Below are 19,560 nucleotides of genomic sequence, written 5' to 3' on the forward strand. Positions count from 1 at the left end.
CGCCAACTCCTTCCAGCCAGGGCTGCACTGACTGTCACCGGCTGAAAATGACCCCTGCACTCCCCTCGCTTTCCTGGTGCCTGCAAGGCTTCATGCAGTCTCATCCCTCGCTCGTGATAGAAGGGATTGGTGCTTTTATTCCAGGCTGATCTCACATCCTCTTAAATGCAACACGGCCTGCACGTGCACTGATGAACACATATAATTACATGCTCGTATCAAACACTCTAAAGGGGCATGAGCTTGCCATCTCAAGTCAGCTCCAACCCCAAGCTGGAACTGCATTTTTTAAACAAAAAGTCAGTTCCGCATAAAAAGCATTTCCCTTACCCCCAAAACACCTGCCCCTGAGAGCCACCAGGCTGGTGAATGACCCCCCCCCACTTCCCACGGCTCCGTACCCACACGTGGCCCTGCGGCTATGCCGTCCCCATGCTCCCCACCCATCCTCTATATTCAGATCAGTTCCTGGTGCATTTTGTTCACAACCGGTCTTGGCTGGGGATGGAAAGGAGGAGAAAAACAGGACCGGCAGTCATAGTAAATAGCCCCAAGCTTCAAACCCCTATGTGCCTCAGCTGGTAGCCCTCGGCATTAAATACACCCAGTATCTTTGATCCCATACCGCTTCAGACAATGAGCAGTCCAGCTCCTGGGGATGCTGCCACTGCCAGCGGCCCCCCAGAAATCACCATTTCACAATAGAGCATAGGAGAGCTGATTAATTGTCATTGCTGCAGCTTGCATTCCTAATGATATCACTAATGACCAAATAATTATCCAGCCCCCCTCCAATTTGACTCTCAAGTCATAACTGCTCCTGCACTCTGCCTGTGGAAATCCCATTCCCTGTACTGGCTCGTTTTGGGCTTGGGCCCAAACCCTGTCTTTCAAATGATGGCACGTGGGATAGGGGGAAGAGTTTGGACAACCTCTCCTATATCTGTCAGTGCACGAATATGCAAGAAAAATCACCTCTAATTCTTCTTTCTAAGCCAAATCAGCTTTATTTTTGCCAGCGCTTGTTCTACCCGTATCCTGCGCTAATGCTGGCAAGCCTCCTTTCCCTTCTCTAGACCCTTTCAATCTCCCCTAATCCTGCCTGAAGGACGTAGGATTTTAAATGATACGTCCCTGGTGTAAATGTTGATTCTCAGCTAAGTCTTCATCACAATGACTTTGTTGCATTTTCTTTGGAGAGGTTGACTGAATTTGGCTTCTGAACCAGATGTTGTCTGGGCCCCTGGTACTTTGCAAAGCTTGTTCAATTTGCTGAGTTAAACCTACGGCTGATTCATTGCTCTGATCTCTTTCTTCCTTATATACTACAAAACAGAAGGTGGGATTTTCAAATGCAGCCAGTACTTCCTGAACGTGGGTTGCTTTTTAAAATCCTATTCATAATTACTGTTGCTTCTGTTTTTCCCTTCTCGGAGCTCCAAATTACTCAGTATTGCTTGTCTGCAAAAAATTTGGAAAAACCCCACAGACTCTGTTTCCCAGGGGCCAGCTTAGGTATCACGATAAAGCTATTCTAAGGCTTTATACAATTAATATTATGCACACACACCATTTGAGTTTGCTTTCATACAGCAACTTAACTTTCCTTTCCTTTCCTTCTTCCTCCCATCTCCATGAGCGGTGTGTGTGCACACCAGAGCGGAGGAGAAACACTCATTTAATGAGGACGTGTGCACGGCCAATGATCTCCCCGGCCGTGTGCTCTGTGTGCGTGTGGAAAGCCTGGCTTCACGCGAGCCCCTCATCTGCGCGACGAATACTCAGAGCTGTGGACTCAAGGAATAACGACTCACTGCGTGCCCATTTCATTAAGTACGGAGAGCTCTATATGGCCCACTAAGTAGTCCCACAGCAGTGAGATTTCCTTTGAGTAGTCTTTTTTTAATGTTTAAAAAAAAAAAGTCAAGAAAGAGAAAGAAAACACGGTGGGGAGCCACAGAGAGGGCACATGGTAAAACACTGGCTTTGCAAAGCAAGTCCTCTTGGGTCGTGAAACCGAGAGAGAGCAAACCCTCTGGGCTCCTAGACCAGCTCAGCTCTGTGGCAAACTGGATCGTTAGCACACACTCAAGCCTCAGGTGGCTTTCCAAAAAAGGATGTCTGAATTTGGTGACCAATCCAGTCAATTCCTGGCTTCCTCCTTCTTTACAAGCCATAGGGAGAAAAGGACCTTTTACCTGGCTCTGAAACAGCACGCGAGGGGCAGAACTTCCACAGACCAAAGCCTCAGGTGTCCTGCATGGACACAGGCAGGACCTTGCACCCTCACCCAACCTGAGTCCCAAAAGAGGAGGAGGAGGTGCCCGACCTCCCCAGCTTTGCTGAGAGGCGGTGAGTACTCAGCAGGTCCACGGTGCCATGAAAGCTTTGGAGACCCAGCGCAGGAGCCCAGAGGTGCGGGGACACTGGCACCACCCATGGCGGGGTGGTGCGGGATGGAGGGCTCCAGCCAGACGGCAGCTGCTGCCCGCTCTTGCTCCAGAGCCAGTGTGTTGCCAGGCCTCCCTGTGCAAGGAGCAAAGCAGCAGGCAGAAGGTCGCAGGGACTGTGCAGTGACACTGGGAGGCGGGTGAGGACTCACAGACCCAGTGCCCGTTAACCTCTCGCTGGGATTTTGGAGCAGAGGGAAAAGCAGCATCCGCACTCCGGGCTGCTCTGCAGCCTGCAAGGATGGGGGCACGGGGCTGGGCTTGCTCCCTTGCGGGGAAGTGTCCTTGTCTCGGCTGGCTGGCTGCACCGGTGACTGTCACCATGGAAAGGTCAGCGCTGATGGAGGGCCATTGCGGTGGCCTGTCAGGCCATCCTTCCCAGCCCGCTGCGGCTGGTGGGGGCTGCCCTTTCCCAGGCTCTGCAGCTTCCCTAGCCACCGCGAGCATCTCGCTCATCTCCAGGGCTATGAAAGCAACCATAACTACAGCTGCGTCCTGAGCTGTCGTAAATCGTCTGGAGGCCAAAACACAGATTGGTCCTGCGCAATCTCATCCCTCACCTGCAGCCACACTGAGAGCTACCTCCTCGGAAGGCATGGAGGGTGGAGGAGATGGATGGGGAGAAGAGCTGGAGCATAACAGCGCCCCAGGAAGACATCATGTTAATGCGAGAGACGTGACAGGAGGACACCGAGAGGCAGAGAGCACGTGGGAACAGGAGACTCGGGAACATTTTGCTGCAAGAACATCCTGACAGCTTCTTGAAATTAATGGAGGCAGAAGCGGGCACAAGAGGGGCTGGCGGCGCAGCAGCCCTGACAGGCACGCTCACTGCGATGGCAAGTGAGGGATCTGAAGCCCACCTTACTCAGCCAAGCAGCTTTCATTCCCGAGCCTCTGGTCGCTCCGCATGGGGAAAGGAGGACACTTCCCAGCCTTCTCCTTTCTCTCTGACAGCTTTCTCGTGGCCAAGACGTACCTCAGACAGCTCGAAAGTGGAGAACAGAGGCCATCCAAAAGCCTCTCCTGGCAATCAACTGCCTTCATCAAATGCCACTGGGAGCTGGCAGCAAGGAGCCGCTCTGCAAACCCTAAAACCCCACCGCTAGCACCAAACCATAGTCCAATCTCAACCCCTGCATGAGTACGTTGGTGGGAAAGGGCTCTTTAATTCAGGCCTCAGTGGTGTTTTCAGCAGACTGAGACGCAGCAGGACAAGCCGAGAGCCGGTGTTCCCAGGGATCACCTGGACACACAGATGTCAGGATAGCTGCTCGCTCTCTCCTTTTTCTCTGGGGTCATTGCAAGCTGCCACCAACAGCCCTCAGATGATGGCAGTCTGGGCTCTCCTTTCGACATGCTTTCAACTTAAAAACAATCACTGGCTTTAAAAGTTAGGGATGGGAAAGCTCCTCTGGGGAGTAACATTAAGTATGAGATTTCCCTGAGTAAGCAACAGAAGATGAAATGAATAGACATCAATCTTCTCCTAAAGGACTTTGTGCACACAATGTTGCTAAATTCCCCGTCTGGGAAGTACAGAGGATAATCTATAAAATCATTTTATTTGACAACACGTCCACTTCCAACACAAAAGGCAACAACTGGATGGTTATTTGATTAATGTGCTAGAAAATATTGAGTATCTCTCTGTGTGGAGACTCTCATTTGCAGGAATTACTGCCGAGGAGGTTAAGAGGATGTGTCTGTGTGACTTTGGAATGTGAAATAAGGCTCAGCTCTAAAAACAGCGTAAGTCAGGAGATGTCACATAGCGTACGCCATTGAAACAGGCAGGGCTGTGCAAGGGCAGGATTTACAGTCCCCGGTGGGATGCTGTTAGCCTGGATGGAAAGCAGTCAGGACAGCAAGGTAAACATCCCTGGGACAGTGAGAAGTACCAGGAGATCTTTAGTAACTCATTAATGTGAATCATTAGTGCATACACCTTGGGTCAAACCACGGTGTTCTTGACACATCTTGATATACTCAAATTCGCATCTGATTTGCTGTGGGTGCAGGTCCCTGCAGCAAGAATTTCAAAGTGTGTGGTGCCAGTCTGGCTCTTCCCCAGAGCTCTGCACTGGGCTGGGATTTCAACGTGAAACGACGGATAGGACCTATTTGCTCTGCCAGAAGATCATGTTGAGAAGTCCTACTGCAGAAATGCTGACTAGGTAAGATGCCAACATTTGTGGCAAACCAGAGGGGATTAACTAAGGCTATGCATAGTAGGGAGCTGTCTTTGCCTGGCTCATCGGGAGGTTGATATTTAACAGAGCAACATGACAGTGCTGGCAGGCAAGGTGAAGAAGCCATCAAAAGAAGCCCTGATATGATGCACATGGTTACATGGAGTTGTGCATCAAGTAACCCAGGGTGGGACAAGCTGAGCCATTTTGAAGCAAAGGATTAGGCTGTCACATAGCACAGACAAAGATGGGAGGTGTTTGAGGAGAAGAATCATTAGATCCCAAAGCAGATTCACTAAACTCGCCAAGGAGATGATGAGTTCAACAGGAAATCATGGTAATTTAGGAACCTATCCAGAGTATGACCAAGACAAACAGGTTGCACATTGGGCTTAAGCTCATGCTCATAAAAGAAGATTTTTGGCTCCCAGGCGAATTATGGAGGGACGAACAGGTTTCGAAGCATCCAGCTGCAGCCACCGGTGATGGTCACACTTTGTTCTAGCAGCCAGGTCAGAACGAAGGTCAGAGCAGTCGTTGGTACCAATTACCTCAGCAGATGTCAACAGGACAGACAAACTGTCAGGATAGAGTTTCAAGCAGATCATTGATGTGCAAGTTGCTGATGTATGAGTTACAGAAGAACCGGTGCTAGTACAGGAGCTGGAGACAGGCCATTGTAGGCCAGTTTCCAGGAACTGGCTGTGTCATTCATGAGGACCCTGGAAGAGCAGCTGTGAAACAGCCATCCCACTCTGTGCAGCAAGCACATGGGGAACAGCCTGGACCACCTCACTACCAGATCAGTTGGCTGTAAAATGTCACAGACAGAAGCACCCCCCAGAAATGGGATTTTTTCTCTTTTGTTTTCAAGTGGCCTATGTGATAACCAGATGATAATTAGTGATCATCTTATCATTAAAATAGTGATTAGCACTGCAGAGAACCCTACACACTACTCTACACATAGAATACCAATGTATTTCTCCAGGCAAGCCTGAAGCCATCCAAGCAAGTCACTTGATACTTCTGTGCTTCAGTTTCTATATCCATGCAGTGGCTGTGATCCTTATTTCTCACAGGGATTTCATAGGGGACAGTCCCTACGTGTTTTGAACTCCTAATGTGGAACACATTACAGTGACACAGCCGTAAGGAGGGTGAGGGAAGAGAGCAGAGAGAGCTTGAAGTGGTGGTGAAAGCATCACTTATTCACACCAGTATCAAGTAATTCTGATTTGGTTCTGAGTTAAAGGGAGCTGTGCATTTCTCTAGGGCACCTCCTCTTCCTTGCTAAAGTTCCTTTATGCCATTAGGGAACCAAAAGACCTCAGAAAACAAGGCTGGAAGCAACTGCTAGCACCCTGTCTCTGGGCAGGGCCAGTCCCACCAAGCCATTCCTGGCAGGTATGTGGTTGCCCAACTGGTTTTTGAAAGCTTTTGGTGGAGATGGCTTCTTGCCCCGTATTTCAACTCTTTACCCCTAGTAAGTCCTTTGTAATGTCCACCCAGACTGACAAGGTATAACTAGCTTGGGAGGGGAGAGGGAAGAAGCCTTTCATGCTGCAAATGCGCGTAGGTAACAAGGAGGGCTCCCTGTGCCCCTGCTGTCCCTCCCCACGCAGGCAGGGGCTGGGACCTGTCCAGGTCACCTAGAGTCCTTCTGCATGCCCCTACCCCGGGCAGGGATGCAGCACACGGGGCACCTCCGCTCCTGTGAGGGCCAGAAACATCCCCCTCTGCTACAGTGGCTCACAGGGATTAGGGAAAAGGTCCGCAAAGGGAGACAATGTGCAAGAAGTGGCTGTACCGCAAGGTGGACACCAGGACCCCAGTCCAAAATCCTGCATGCCCCTCCATGCCCATCTCCCCAGGACTGGTGGTGCAGTTTGGTCATGCCGCACCCGGTCTTCATAAGGGATAAAGGAGGAAATATTGACACAGAAAGGCAATTTCCCTTTTTGTATTCCCCATGTAATCTTGGCTAATTAGTAAATTGGCTCATGTTTCAATTAGAACTATTTAAAATGCTTTGGTAACTGACACATGATAATTAAAGGGACATAGCCCATAGCCAAGACTAAAGCCATATTTTTTTTTAAAGTCTTTACTTGTATCAGAAAACTTCAAAGTGTTACCAGTAAAAGATGTATAGGGATAGCTGGTAATAAATTAAAAATAAATAAATAAATAAATAGCCTGTTATTCTTCCTCCATCCTGGATAGCAAAACTAAAGGGGTGCCTTTGTGCTCGTGGTCGGCTTCACTTTTCAATTTGCGCTTGTTCCCTGCCACGGCAGCCCAGCCCTCGCTTCCCGCTGCCCCACAGCCCTGCAAAGAGACATGAAGTGCTGTCAACCTCACATGACAGCGTTTCACACCTACTTTGTACTGGTGCAAACAACTGTACCAGCAATGAGAAATCAGAGCTGCTAAGTTGCAGGCAGGTGAGCCCATTAAGCACTGTCGTGCCTTGCAAAAAAGATCCTTAAGTACGTGGTATGTTATTCAGGGCAACTCAAGAGATGTGGTATGTCCACACGTGTCAGCCACAGGAATCCACATCACAGCTAGTAAATGGCAAACGTCTCGCATTCAACTTGGAAGCCCTGGAGAGCTGGAAAAGGCACAGTAGGGAAGCACAAAAAAAAAATTAAAAAAAAAAAAAATGCTCAGGGAATTTCCTTAATGCAGTCAGCCCTGCCAGACAAGCAGGTTTCCAAAGCGTTCTGTATTTTGCTTTGTTCAAACAGGATAAAATGCTCTAATACAGAGTTCTTCAAGGACTGACGCCACAATTCGGTTTCAAGAATTTCTGCAAAACCACAGTTTGCACTTTCTCTCAGCTGAGTCGAGAAATTTAAGTTGGGTTGTATAAGCATAACAGCCCAGCTCCATAGGTTTTTTTTCTTTATTCAGTTGAATAAAGCTAATTTTTTAATAAATCATATTCAGGTTCAGCTATAATATTTAAGTTCCTCTTCAAAAAAAAAAAAGAGAGATCTAGGCTGATCTGTGCATCACCTTTCAGACTGTTGGCTCCGAATACCAAAGCTGTGTGTAGAGACATGAGCGGGCCCTTGCCTGGCCTGCTGCAGGCCACTGTTTTCTTGCTGACCCCATGAGCCTTGATGCTTCAGGGCCAGGGGTGAGCAGACAAAGTCTCGACAGCCTGCGGAGCTATTTGTTGAGGTTTGTATGATAAGCACTTGTCTTGTACAAGTAATAATTCAACTTGGCATGGAACCAGACAGTCCAGGTGGGTATCATCCTGGTGTAGGTGCAAAGCAGTGCCGGGGCCCTGGGCATGGACATTTCTCTCCTCCCTATCTTGGGGAGGTTCACAGGGGAACAGCTTCACTAGGAAGATGCTGTACTCTTTTTCTCTCAGAAACAAATTTTAAAAGGAGCAAAACCTCAGCCACACCCCCACTGTGGTCACACAGTACAAAAGTAGAGCATGGAAAAAAAAGGAAGGAAGAGAATTTATTCCTTCATAGAGGTCGGTCCTGGTTTCAGCTGAGAGGGTTAATTTTCTTCATAGTAGCTAGTATGGGGATATGTTTTGGATTTGTGCTGGAGACAGCACTGATAATATAGAGATGTTTTTGTTCTATGGACCTGTTGTTGAGCAGTGTTTACACAGAGCCAAGGCCTTTTCTGCTTCTCACGCTGCCATGCCAGCGGGATGGCTGGGGGTGCACAAGGGGTTGGGAGGAGACAGACAGGACAGGTGACCCAAACTGACCAAAGGGATATTCCATACAATATGACGTCATGCTCAGTTTATAAGGAGACTGGGGGAAGAGGGAGAGGGGGGGCAGCAGCATTCAGAGCGATGGCATTTGTCTTCCCAAGTCACCGTTACCAGTGACGGAGCCCTGCTCTCCTGCAGATGGCTGAACACCTGCCTGCCCATGGGAAGTGGGGAATGAATTCCTTGTTTTGCTTTGCTTGTGCGTGCAGCTTTTGCTTTACCTGTTAAACTGTCTTTATCTCAACCCACAAGTTTTCTCATTTTAACTTTTCCAATTCTCTCCCCATCCCGATGTGGGGGAGTGAGTGAGCGGCTGTGTGGTGCTCAGCTGCCAGCTGGGGTAAAACCACGCCAAGATCTTTGAATTTTCCTTGCTTCCAGCTTAGTCTAACACACCACCAACAAAACCCTATGATGTCAAAACCCATCACAGATGTTGATGGCCAAAGTATTGAAGAGGCTTTTGTTTGCTGTAAAGAATGGCTCCCAAACTTGACAGGGTGCAGGAGCGGGAGCACCCTGGCCAGGAGAGGGTAGGTTGGACTACCTCAAAGCCCCTTGAGATGTCCTGAGCAAACATGAAACTGGCATTCAGCTGGAATTGACCCCCATCCCACCACAGCACTCCAAAATCCCACCTGCAAGACACTCTTCACTGGCTGGTATTAGCAGCCCAGTGCTTCAAGCTGTCGCCCCTAGTTTTAGACTTTTTGCTGAAGGCATGGAGATTTGGAAGCTATATTTAGATGTCTTCTCTATTCTCCAGCAACAAGGTTGCCATGGAGATGCTGGCAAGGATGAGAAGGTGGGGACAGAGGGGGAGAGGAAGTTGAGGAATGAGAAGTGCCAGATTCCAAGCAACCCTCACCAGCCCAGGAAGGCTTTAAATTCCTCATGGGGCAAAAATCGCTGAAGGTGGTTATCTGATATGAGCCCCCGGCACTGCTCGATGGCGTGGCCCTGCCATGCATTGCTCAGTGCTTTGTCATGGCAGGCTTGAGGAGACTCAAGTGGCTGGCCTTTGGGCACTGCTCTTTTGGGAGAACATGCCCCCATCGACCTGAGCTCGCTGCCTGGGGGTGTGCGCTGGGCACCAATCCCTGCCTCAGCTCATCATTCCTGTGAGTGCTGATAACCACCTGCACCCTCAAGTCATCCAACCCCAGACATCCTGAGGACAACCACCCACGTCCTTCTCTCTGGGCACAGCTCTGGAGGGCTGCATGCCACCCACTGCTGGCTGTAGCTCATCTGAGATCTACACAGCTTTCTTGACCTTTCTTCAAAATTCAGTTCTCTGAACTCCCAATGGATTTGCAAAATCGTTGATGTGGGGTACCCAAAGCCAAACCTGCACTGCCACATCGCAGCCCAGCAGAGACACACCAGCTGCTGCTGCCTGAGTGCCCAAAGCAGCCCTCTGGGAGCTCCACTCAAGTCCTACTGCTGCCACGCTGCTTCACAAACTCATACTGACTCTGTACTTGGCTGGTTCCTGGCATAGCTGCGGTGGCTTTGTCCCAGACAGGGAGCCACAGCGGGGACAGAGCCGCCCAAGGCTCCCCAGTAGGGTGGGCAGGGACACGCCGGCACACTGGGGATGAGCCACCCAGTGCAGGAGAGGAGGCTGATGGCCATGGAGACCTCAGCTTGCTGATCCCACTGCTGCGGGAGCCAGGCTGCGGTGGGAGTGAAGGTGGCCACCGCCAGCAGGGATTAGAGACCCTCAGTCTCCCTCGTGACACATCCACATCCCCTCCGGCTGGCATCAGCCACAGGCACAGCCCAGATGTGCAGTTGCCAGCAGAGACTCACACCTGCGACCCGCAACACTGCTCTTTCCAGTAGAGACAACTTAGGTGGAGACCAAGGGCACCTCAACATGGCTGTTCGCAAGACTCGCTGTCCTCCACTTAATGCACTTGTAATGAAGTTTGGCTTTCCAAGAAAGGTCAGAATAGTCCCCCCACTTCCCAATGTGGGAACTGTCAATATCTCAACCCCCCATGCCTGCCTAGACCTCCTTCCTGGCTCCTGCACGTGACAGCATCCCCAGACTTCAGTGCTCAAAGTACATCAAAAACGGTGGGGAGCGAAGCAAACTTTCCCATCACAAACCTCTCCAGACATCAACCTCCTGAGTCCCTCTTTCCCCTCCCTCGCCCTGCTCTTCCCACATGCACACACACAGAGCCGGTGCTTTCAGCTCAGCAGGGCTGTGTTCAGCCCAGCCATCGGAGTTGCGCTACATTCAACGGAGCAGCAAGGCAGCAATCTGTAGGAAATTAATGAGCGGCAAACAACGCTGTGCAGCTGCCAGCCTGAAACGAGCCCGCTCTGCACGCTGCAGATACAATTATTATATATGAACAAAAGGAGCTAGAGCCAGAGCGCTTTGGCTCCGGTCACAGCCTTCTTGTGACCAAGATAAGGGACAGCACGTCAAATTGCCACAGCAACATCAGAGTTGCATATCCAACCATTTACACAGAGCCAAGATATTGCACCTTTATCCAAGGCCCTGTGCATTTGACCAGGCTTACTGTTTTCTTCACTGAAAATAGGGTAGAGGATACTCAGTTACACCATTTCATTTCATTCTTTGGGGCTGCTTTTACTCCATCTCTTACCGAATGAAAACACACTGGGAAAACCAAACAGGGCCATTAGTTAGCTTCCAGGAGCTAACGCCTTGGGAGGAGCTGCAGGTTCCTGGGAGGAGGCCAGCCCTGCTGGGCTTGTACTTCCAGAATCCAGAGCATAAAAACCCCTCACCTCCTTATTCCTAAACTGAACAAAAATCATGTCATCAGCCAGCTTTGCAATGAAGAAGAGCATTTCAGAAGGGTTAAATCTAGGAGCAGGGCAACCTTCAAACCTCGCTTAATTCTGCCAACGACCCAGCTTCAACTCCCAAAGAGCTGGGCTGCCGGACGCCCTCCTGCCTCCCCGCAGCCGGTCCCCTTGCAGGACAGCCCGGCTCAGCCAGGGAGGGGAACAAGTGCTGCACGCTGGCATGACCACATCAAACAGACCAAACAGATCACAGCCTGCGCAGCTCTCACCCGCCGAAGCAGATCTCCTTTAATCAACATAGTCCTCTACCATCTTACTGCTATGATTTCCACCCTAATGCTTAGGCCCATCTCAGCCTTCACATGTGGATCCAAGCTTTGTGGGAAGTGCTTTTGGCAAACCCTTCTAACCAATCCACACAAGAGATGGCTCGAACTCCTCCTGGGGTCCCTGGCTGACAGACAGGAGTCTCCTCCTGCCCTCTCCGCCTTGTGGCAAGATGTAGCGCCAAGGCTCTCCACCCATCACCCTAAAAGCTTGCCCTACCCGCACCTTAACATACTCCTCGACTCTTGTTCCCTTTCTTGCTGTCTATGCCATCCTACTACAACTCCCTCAACACCTCAGACCTTAATAAATGATGCTCTGTCTTCTCCATTCCAAGTTTTAGTAGCACCACTGAACAACTGTTGACTTGACCTGTCCTGACAAAGCCCAGCCATGCTCCTGATGCACTTCGGCATATGTCCTATCAAATTCCCACTGAACATTGGGTCTGCAGGCTGGTCTCATGCACTTCTCTTCATCTCGTATAGAACAGTAATCAGGTAACAAAAAAATAACCATTTTCCCCGCCCTGGTCTTCCAGCCAGCTTGGTGGTGGGTGCAGCACCCTTCACCCAGCATCAGTAAACATGTCCTCAGGGGTTTAGTAACATGACACAACTGCTCTGAAGGCTAAAACCTCATTCAGAACTACAACGAATCCCTTGCTGTTCCGGAGGAAGGGCTGTTGTTTAATGAGCTCCCCCTTTGCCCTCCTAGCCCTCTCACCTTAAAAACCTAACTCCCTGGCTCCATCAGGAGTCTTTCCCATTATGGGACCTAGAAGCCTTTTTAGGACTTGAAATCCCAAGATTTCAAGCTGCTGAAGAAAAAGCAAAAGGTGCACTTGGGTTTTTTTGAGCTGATTTTTATTTTTTCTGAAAGGAGGTCCCATCCCAGCTCTCTGCCCAGCCAAAACATAATTGGGTTGCAACGCCATTGGTGCCTGAGCATTGCTCCCTCCCTGCTCCAGCCTCCACTTTCTTCCAGCTCGCTTCACCTGTGCCCTGCAGTGAGTGTCAGCGTTCTTTTACGAGAAAACTGCTATATGCCGGGGAGACTGTCAGGAGCAGAGGAGCCTTCTGCTCTGTCTGTTTACTGGGGTGTCTGTCTGTGTTTATCAGTTGCTTATTCTATTTTTCAGATGTTGTCCCTAGCATGGCTCCCTGCCATCACGCTCCCCCCTGCTTCCTTAGTCACCCCAGAAAGGCATCACAGTAAAACGCTTGCCAAGAAATAAACTCTCTCTAAATGCTAAAAGCCCCATAACTGATGCCTATCACCCACAAACCGGATCTGAACATGCACCTTGGTGATCTGAGGTTCTCCCCTGGCTTTGCACACGTGGGTAGGCTGCACTTATCTTTGCATTCCAGAAGCAGAGCGGATATCAAAGACTTGCTTGCCTTCACAGGCAGCAATCAGCTGGAGCTGCCAAGATTGAAACACCCAAGCGAGAGCACCCCTCGTCACTCCCCAGGCGCTCGCCCAGCCTCCCCACTGCCGGGGGGCACCCCTCGCACCTGGGGCTGCTGCTGGAGTGGCTCAGCACTGGCTCCATGCCGGAGCACAGCAGCCTGTTTCTGTCCCATGACCCATTTGCAGCAGCACTGCTGATGTACAGAGGCTGCAAGAGCACAAGAAGCGGTGCCCTGGGCCTGCCAGCTCCCTACCCCACGCACACCCTCCTGGGTGGGTAGGTGGGTGCCAAGCGGGGAGCTCACCAGCTTGGGTCTTTGAATCCAGAGTCATGGCCTGAGCAAGAGCCAGAGGAAGACATTTAGGGCTTTCTGAAGTAGTCTAGCAGCCCAATTCAACTCAAGCTGGCTGAGACCCAACATCACGACACTAGACTAGGAGGAACGAGGCTGCCTGGGCAAAATACCACTTGCCTTACTCTCATAGACTGAGGATGAGGTGCACATCCTACAATGTTAGGAGAGAGCCTGTGAACCCCCGCAAGCCACAGGCACTGACTTTTTCAGTCCTAATGTTGAGAAGGGTCTGCAGAGCCAGCTTTGAAGCTGGAAATAACTCCCCATGGAGGACTTCGAGATGGTCTGCAGCAGAGATAGCCTGCAGCTGCAAAAGCTGGCTTTGTCAGGCACACTTGCCTACAGAGAATCAGGTCACATCCCATTTCCAACAAATTAGAAATAATCCCGGGCTGGTTTCTTGTTTGGTTTTTTTTTTTAAAATGTTTATTTACCAGTTGGTGCCTCCTGCAGAGACAGACATTTGGAGATCTGTGACTGTGGAAAAAGGAGGAAAAAATAAAAGCTTCTAATGATATTGCCATCTCTTTAAAAAGCAATGATAGTAACAGTCCCTACTAACCCTTGGACCTTCACATATGACTCTGCTCTGAAGGAGTGTGACTGTACAGCATGGCAGCATTGGGCTCTATTTTAATTTTAGCCCAACAGCTCCAGATCAAATTTTCACAGCCTCCAAAGAAAGATGGCTTTTATTAGACACAAGAGTTATTAGTTTACAGTCAAGCTGGACTCTTTCCTTCTGATGCCTCAGCACAAATAATAACAGTTTTGCAGGCTAAATGAGGCTCTCCTGGCCATCTGTGAGATCCACTGAAGACTGAAAGATTGCCCAGGTGTAATTCAGGATAAAATCTGGGTTTTGGAGCATTTAGCACTGCTGGGATTCAGTGCTGAGAGAGAGAGGGCCCAGTCCCGTGTTTTGAGCCAAGAAATCCCAGCAGTGCTGAGAGACACTAAAACCTCCTCCTTTTTGGTCTTCCACTGCTAGCAAATCTGATTTGAAATGACCAAGAATGAACAGTGGCGTGGTTTTTTTTGGTTTTGTTTCTTACAGTAAGTCCAGATTTTAGATCCTGCAGTGCCTCATGTTCCTCCAACAAGGAGATGGGTTCAAATTCATCCCCTTCCAAAACTGGATTTTTTGCAAGATTGCGCTCACAATTGGATTCACCCTGAGCATCTATGACGCCATCTAGCTCCATTTCCTTCTTTTTGGGGGCTATGCGCTTATACGTGGCATTGCTTTCCCAAAAAATACTCATGACTAGGAGCACAGTGCTGCCCCTCAGCTGAGCTCAGATGAGTTCCTTCCTTCCCCTCCAGGTGTTAAGGTTTTGCTCAAGTCAAGAGAGATTTGTTATCTTTAGTCTAATCTAAAGAGATCCCTGTTCTTTGGAGCCCCTGGTGCTCTGCAGAACTATGCCACCACCCAAAAGTTTGCTGGCCATTAAGACCAACTCCGTTCACTGCATCTCCCCTGTGCTCAGCATTAGCAACACCGGGGGCTGCCGAGGGCTGCCCGGCCCGTGACAGCTTTCCCAAGCAGGACACTTCCTTTGCCCAGTGGTGGTTTCTGGCAGGCCTCCATCAAGGCGAGACGTAAGGCACATTCCCGTCCCATCCCACCCCCCCTTATGCAACCACCGCTGGCTAAAAATACAGCCTCAGACCCTGCAGCCCCAGCCCGGCGAGATGCAGATTTAATGAGGCTTCCATGGCAACGGGCTTCACTTCGGCAGGGACCGGGATGCAGGGGACAGGGATGCTTGGGGGCAGAGGTGCTCCTCGACCAGGGGGGAGCTGCACAGTTAAAAGCTTGCGGTGATGGGGTTTGAGGTTTTTTCCTTGCCGGTATTAATAAAATTGCCAAGCATTTGGTTCAGTTAGCTGCAGCCAAAGAGGCAGGCTGTGTAGTATTTTTAACAGACAAACCTGGACCTATTTCTGTCATGAGGATAAATATTTACTAGTCAGCCTTAATTAAAACTCAATCACCCACAGGCAGAGATAAATCAAAGAGCCTGTTTCAGTCTACCAATACTATAAACACCCTTTTCAGTAAAAACAGGCTCCTGCTAGAGCTCACAAAATACAGCGGCAGAACTGGCTGATACGAAACCAGGAGACCTGAGGACAGCTAAGGTCATGGAGGAAGTGGCTTTGGTTGATGTTTCATAGATGATGTCCTCTGTGCCAGTGCAGGGGAAAAGAAAAAAAAACCAGAAAACCAGAAAAAAACTCCACATAGTTGATGAAAAATCTGGGATAAAAAGGTGTTGTAAGCCTGGCTTTCAAAGAAGAATAAAACTGAGACTATTGCCTCCTGTTCTCCATACTGATCCTCCTACACTATGCGTAAAGTAAGGATACATGCTGGCCAAAATCCCACTTTGGTGTGTGTAGCTCTAAGTATTAGATCAGTCCGGGCTGTCCTGTGGCTGACGGGTGTTTAGGGATCCATGGATTATTTCTGTGAAATGTGGAAAGTACCTCAGAAAAGCTAGCTAGTTGGCTAAATTTGCTATTCAGACTTTTGCTGGAAAATACTCATGGTGTCACAGATCAAAGCTCCTGTTTCCATTATAGATGTCCAGTATTTTTCCGAAAGGCAGATTGTTTTCAGGAATTTCTTTTTGTTTCATTTACAGAGTAATACACCTGTCCCTGTACTGGGACACTAATTCCTATCAAAGGACCAGAAAGAACAGAAGCAACTCAAAAAATAAAGGTAAATATTAACATTTTCATTCCAGTCACAAGAAACTGACGGATGGAAAAATTTCACGGGGAAAGGGAATGCCCAGCCTCCAGCCAAATCTACGTATTTGGCACTGGGAACATAAAAATCAAGGCCCTCAGAACTGCAGCTTGTTATTGAAAATTCTGGTGAAAATCAAGTGCTTATAAAATAAAGCACCCCTAAAATCAAGCACCCCGTCCAGGTGTCCAAACCTGCTTTGAACCCCATATATCTGAACGTTAAAAACAAAAATCAGTGTTTCCTACTTCTTTCAGCTCAGCTCCTCATATTCAGCCATTCCTCTTCATGTGAGGAATCATCACTTGGAGGCACCTAACCCTTGTATAAGCTGATTTTGAATACATTACCTCCCATCAGTTACCTCTCTCCTGCTAAACCAGGTTCACATCCTGCTACAAGCCTACCGAAACACAACATGAAGCATTTCACAAACTATAACAGAAAAACATCTCTCCCGCCACGGGAAGCACCTGCTGCTAGGATGAAACGTGGCGCGTGTTAAACTACACGCAGCACCAAAACTGATGCCACAGATTAAGATGCCAAAGCCACTAGGGAAATTTAGGGACATAAAACGTCATTACTCTTGCAGGAAACCGGCCACCGCCGCTTGCTAATGTGGCAGTGCAGCAGCCCTGGTCCTGACCAGCTGTGGTCACCAAGCTGGAAAGAAGATGCTGCCGGTTCAGGTATCCCCCTTTCGTCCTGCTTCTCATGTCTCAGGGCTGTTTGGCTGCAGCCTCACCTTCAGTCTCCCCTCGAGCTGCACACGGAGGGGCTGACGGGACCTCCCAGCCCCCATGGCACCAGGTTCACGAGGGATCAGTAAAGCCGGTCTCTGGAGCTCGCTCTGGTCTCCTCTTTGGAAAGGTGATGGATGGACAAGTTAGCTCAAACAGACCTGCTTTCTCAGGAAACTGTAGTCTGATCCACAGTAGTCACATTTCCTCAAGATTTTTTTCCTTTCCCTTTGTGAGCTCTATTAAAAATAACTTTTGACATGAAATAGGCTTGGGCAGTTATTTTGCATTGTACAGCAATGCAATTCAAAACCCAAACTCATTACCCCACTGAGTTCTGAAATAAATGAGCAAACATCAAGGCTGTGTATGTCCTTCACCAGGATGACGGATGACAGTGCGAGGGAGGAACTGGTGCAGGATCTCCTTGATCAAAGGAGGTGCCTGGGCTGTGGGAGTGCAGCACTGCTGGGGAACGGGGAAGTCAGCCATGTCCACACCTTCACTTAGATGAAGGCCAGGTTAGGATTAAAGTTACAGCACAATCCAATATCGTTCTCCATAACGTGGAGTTAAATTATGAATGGCACATAGTGACAGCATAGGCCTCTTCCATTTCAAGCTCCTTAGCTTAACCTAGATTTCCTAATCGGAGGAATTGCGGCACTGGAGGTGCCACCGTGCGGTCCTTGCTCTGCCTCTCCCAGTGTTGTCCTCCGCGATTCCAAGAAAGTGACTTCTTTCCCCATTTGCAAAATGGGAACAAGCACTTCTTTGCCTCTGAAGCACGTCATAAGCATGACTGCATTAATATTTCAAGACACTTCAACATTATGGGGGAGGAAATGCTTGAAATGCATAAATAAATAGAAGCAAGGTTTTTAAGGAGAGGTAATATGCTTTACTAGCTCAACTAATACTGCTGTATGAGCTTCTAAGCATAAGGGATTTGCGCCCAAGATGTACTCAGTTTCAAGTTAGGGATTTCTGTTTAAGCCTGTAAAAAGGTTTGCATTGCCTCAAATTGCCTTTTCCTGGGAACTCACACCAATCAGCTGGGCTCATATTTCCTCTCCCTAGAGACTTTGCCACTCTCATATCCTTAGGCCATCACAGTTTGCAACAACGGAAATAGCTAATTAACTTTTTACTTAAAAGTAAGAAAGCAATCAAGCTGGCGTCCTCATCAGCTTCTGGAAACAATTCAGCTCTCCACCACAGTTCTGGCTTCAGACAGCCTAAGATGCAACCTAAAATGTTTGCTACAACAATATATTCCACCATCATTGTACCATATTTGTAGCTCGAGTCATACGGAAGGCACCAAGCAGAGATAATATGCCCTATAATCATCCTCCTTGCAACACAAGATCATACAACCTGGTGAAATAAACTAACTTATATGCCCCAGAGCACCCCCACCTCTCCTGCCTACCCTCCTCCAGCAGTGCTGCTGAGCACCGACATTCCCAGACAGCCTGGAAATCTTGCTTTACTATATATACAAAATAAGATAACGCCTTTTTTGGCCCCAAAGCAACTCTCACAGGCTTTGCACATGGGGTGTTTTCACACCTCGCAGTGAGGCAGATAACTCTGGCAGGTTTCCACCCCACCAGGCAGCTCAGCCACCTGGCCTCAGACATCCTCCACGCTTTTCTGTGTTCTCTCCCTTTTCAGGATTTTTCCTTAGGAATGCTCTTAGCAGGACAGTCTTCCTAGACGCTGGTCCCATTTTCCTTCTTCTCCCACCCTTCCTGGCTCTGCTTCCAGCAGTTCCTGTGCAAGGCTCTCTGGATGCCCAGGAGGACCAACATGGGACTAGCCAACAATGCAGAGACAGGCAGGGAGCTGCCTGTAAGGGGGATGAAGCTGTCAAGAGGGGACAAGCTTGGCTTCCACAGACTTTCTCTCTCTGCTGGCAGGAGGGTGTCCAGCAGCAGGACACAGAGGCAGGGACATGTGGCACGTAACCCAAACGAAGGCTGGGGTCAGCTTCCTCCTGAGTCCACTCAGGAACCCTGCTGTTTCCCCAGCTCTCACAAACCAAAAAGTCAGCAGATCTGTTGAGAATGATAAAACCTAACCACAGACACTTAGACCCCTGCTTGTTATCAATTATGAGGCTCACTAGTAGAGCTTACAAGCTTGCTGTGAGTAGCACGGCCACAGCCATTTCTAACAATCTGGTCTCTTACAGGACCCCTAACATCCTAATGTCTCCCACACTTTCATGCACTTACCCTTGCAGCATGCCAGTGAGATGGGAACCAAAGAATTAAGGCTGGAGCTGTGGCTCCCACCCACAGCGCCCAGCAGGCACCACAGAGCTCCCAGCCACCAACTCCCATGCGGGGAGAAGACCCTCCCCAAGACAAAGGTTGCTGTAGATGGCAGCTAGGGATGGAAAAGGATGCCTCAACACTGCCACAGTCTGATGTCTTCACCCAGACTGTCCAGAGAGATTTCAGTGGCTGAAACTACCACCCCATGAAGCAGAAGCATAGCTGCACCAGCCCATCAGGAATGAACACCCTTGAACAGGGCCACATTGACTTCTCGACAGAAATCCAGTGTAGCCAGGACCACCAGTTAATTAGAGCTTAACTTATTGAACAGGCTTGTCTTTAAACCTACCAGCCTGCTTCTTGTCTGGAGCCCAGAGAGAGCACTCAAAGCTGTGCCCAAGGCTTGGAGAACACGCTACAGTTTTAAACCACTTGCAAATGCATCTCTACTACTCTACTGCTCTTCAAACACCA

General features: G+C 49.3%; 1 protein-coding gene across 4 annotated transcripts in view; it reads right to left on the reverse strand.

Annotated features, from left to right (window-relative positions):
* The window catches only part of SLC8A3 (solute carrier family 8 member A3), a 115,755-nt gene that overhangs the window by 24,749 nt on the left and 71,446 nt on the right, over positions 1-19,560 (reverse strand). The gene's annotated exons all lie outside the window — the stretch shown is intronic.

The sequence above is a fragment of the Balearica regulorum genome, chromosome 5 (assembly GCF_011004875.1).
Source record: "Balearica regulorum gibbericeps isolate bBalReg1 chromosome 5, bBalReg1.pri, whole genome shotgun sequence".
Taxonomy (NCBI): domain Eukaryota; kingdom Metazoa; phylum Chordata; class Aves; order Gruiformes; family Gruidae; genus Balearica; species Balearica regulorum.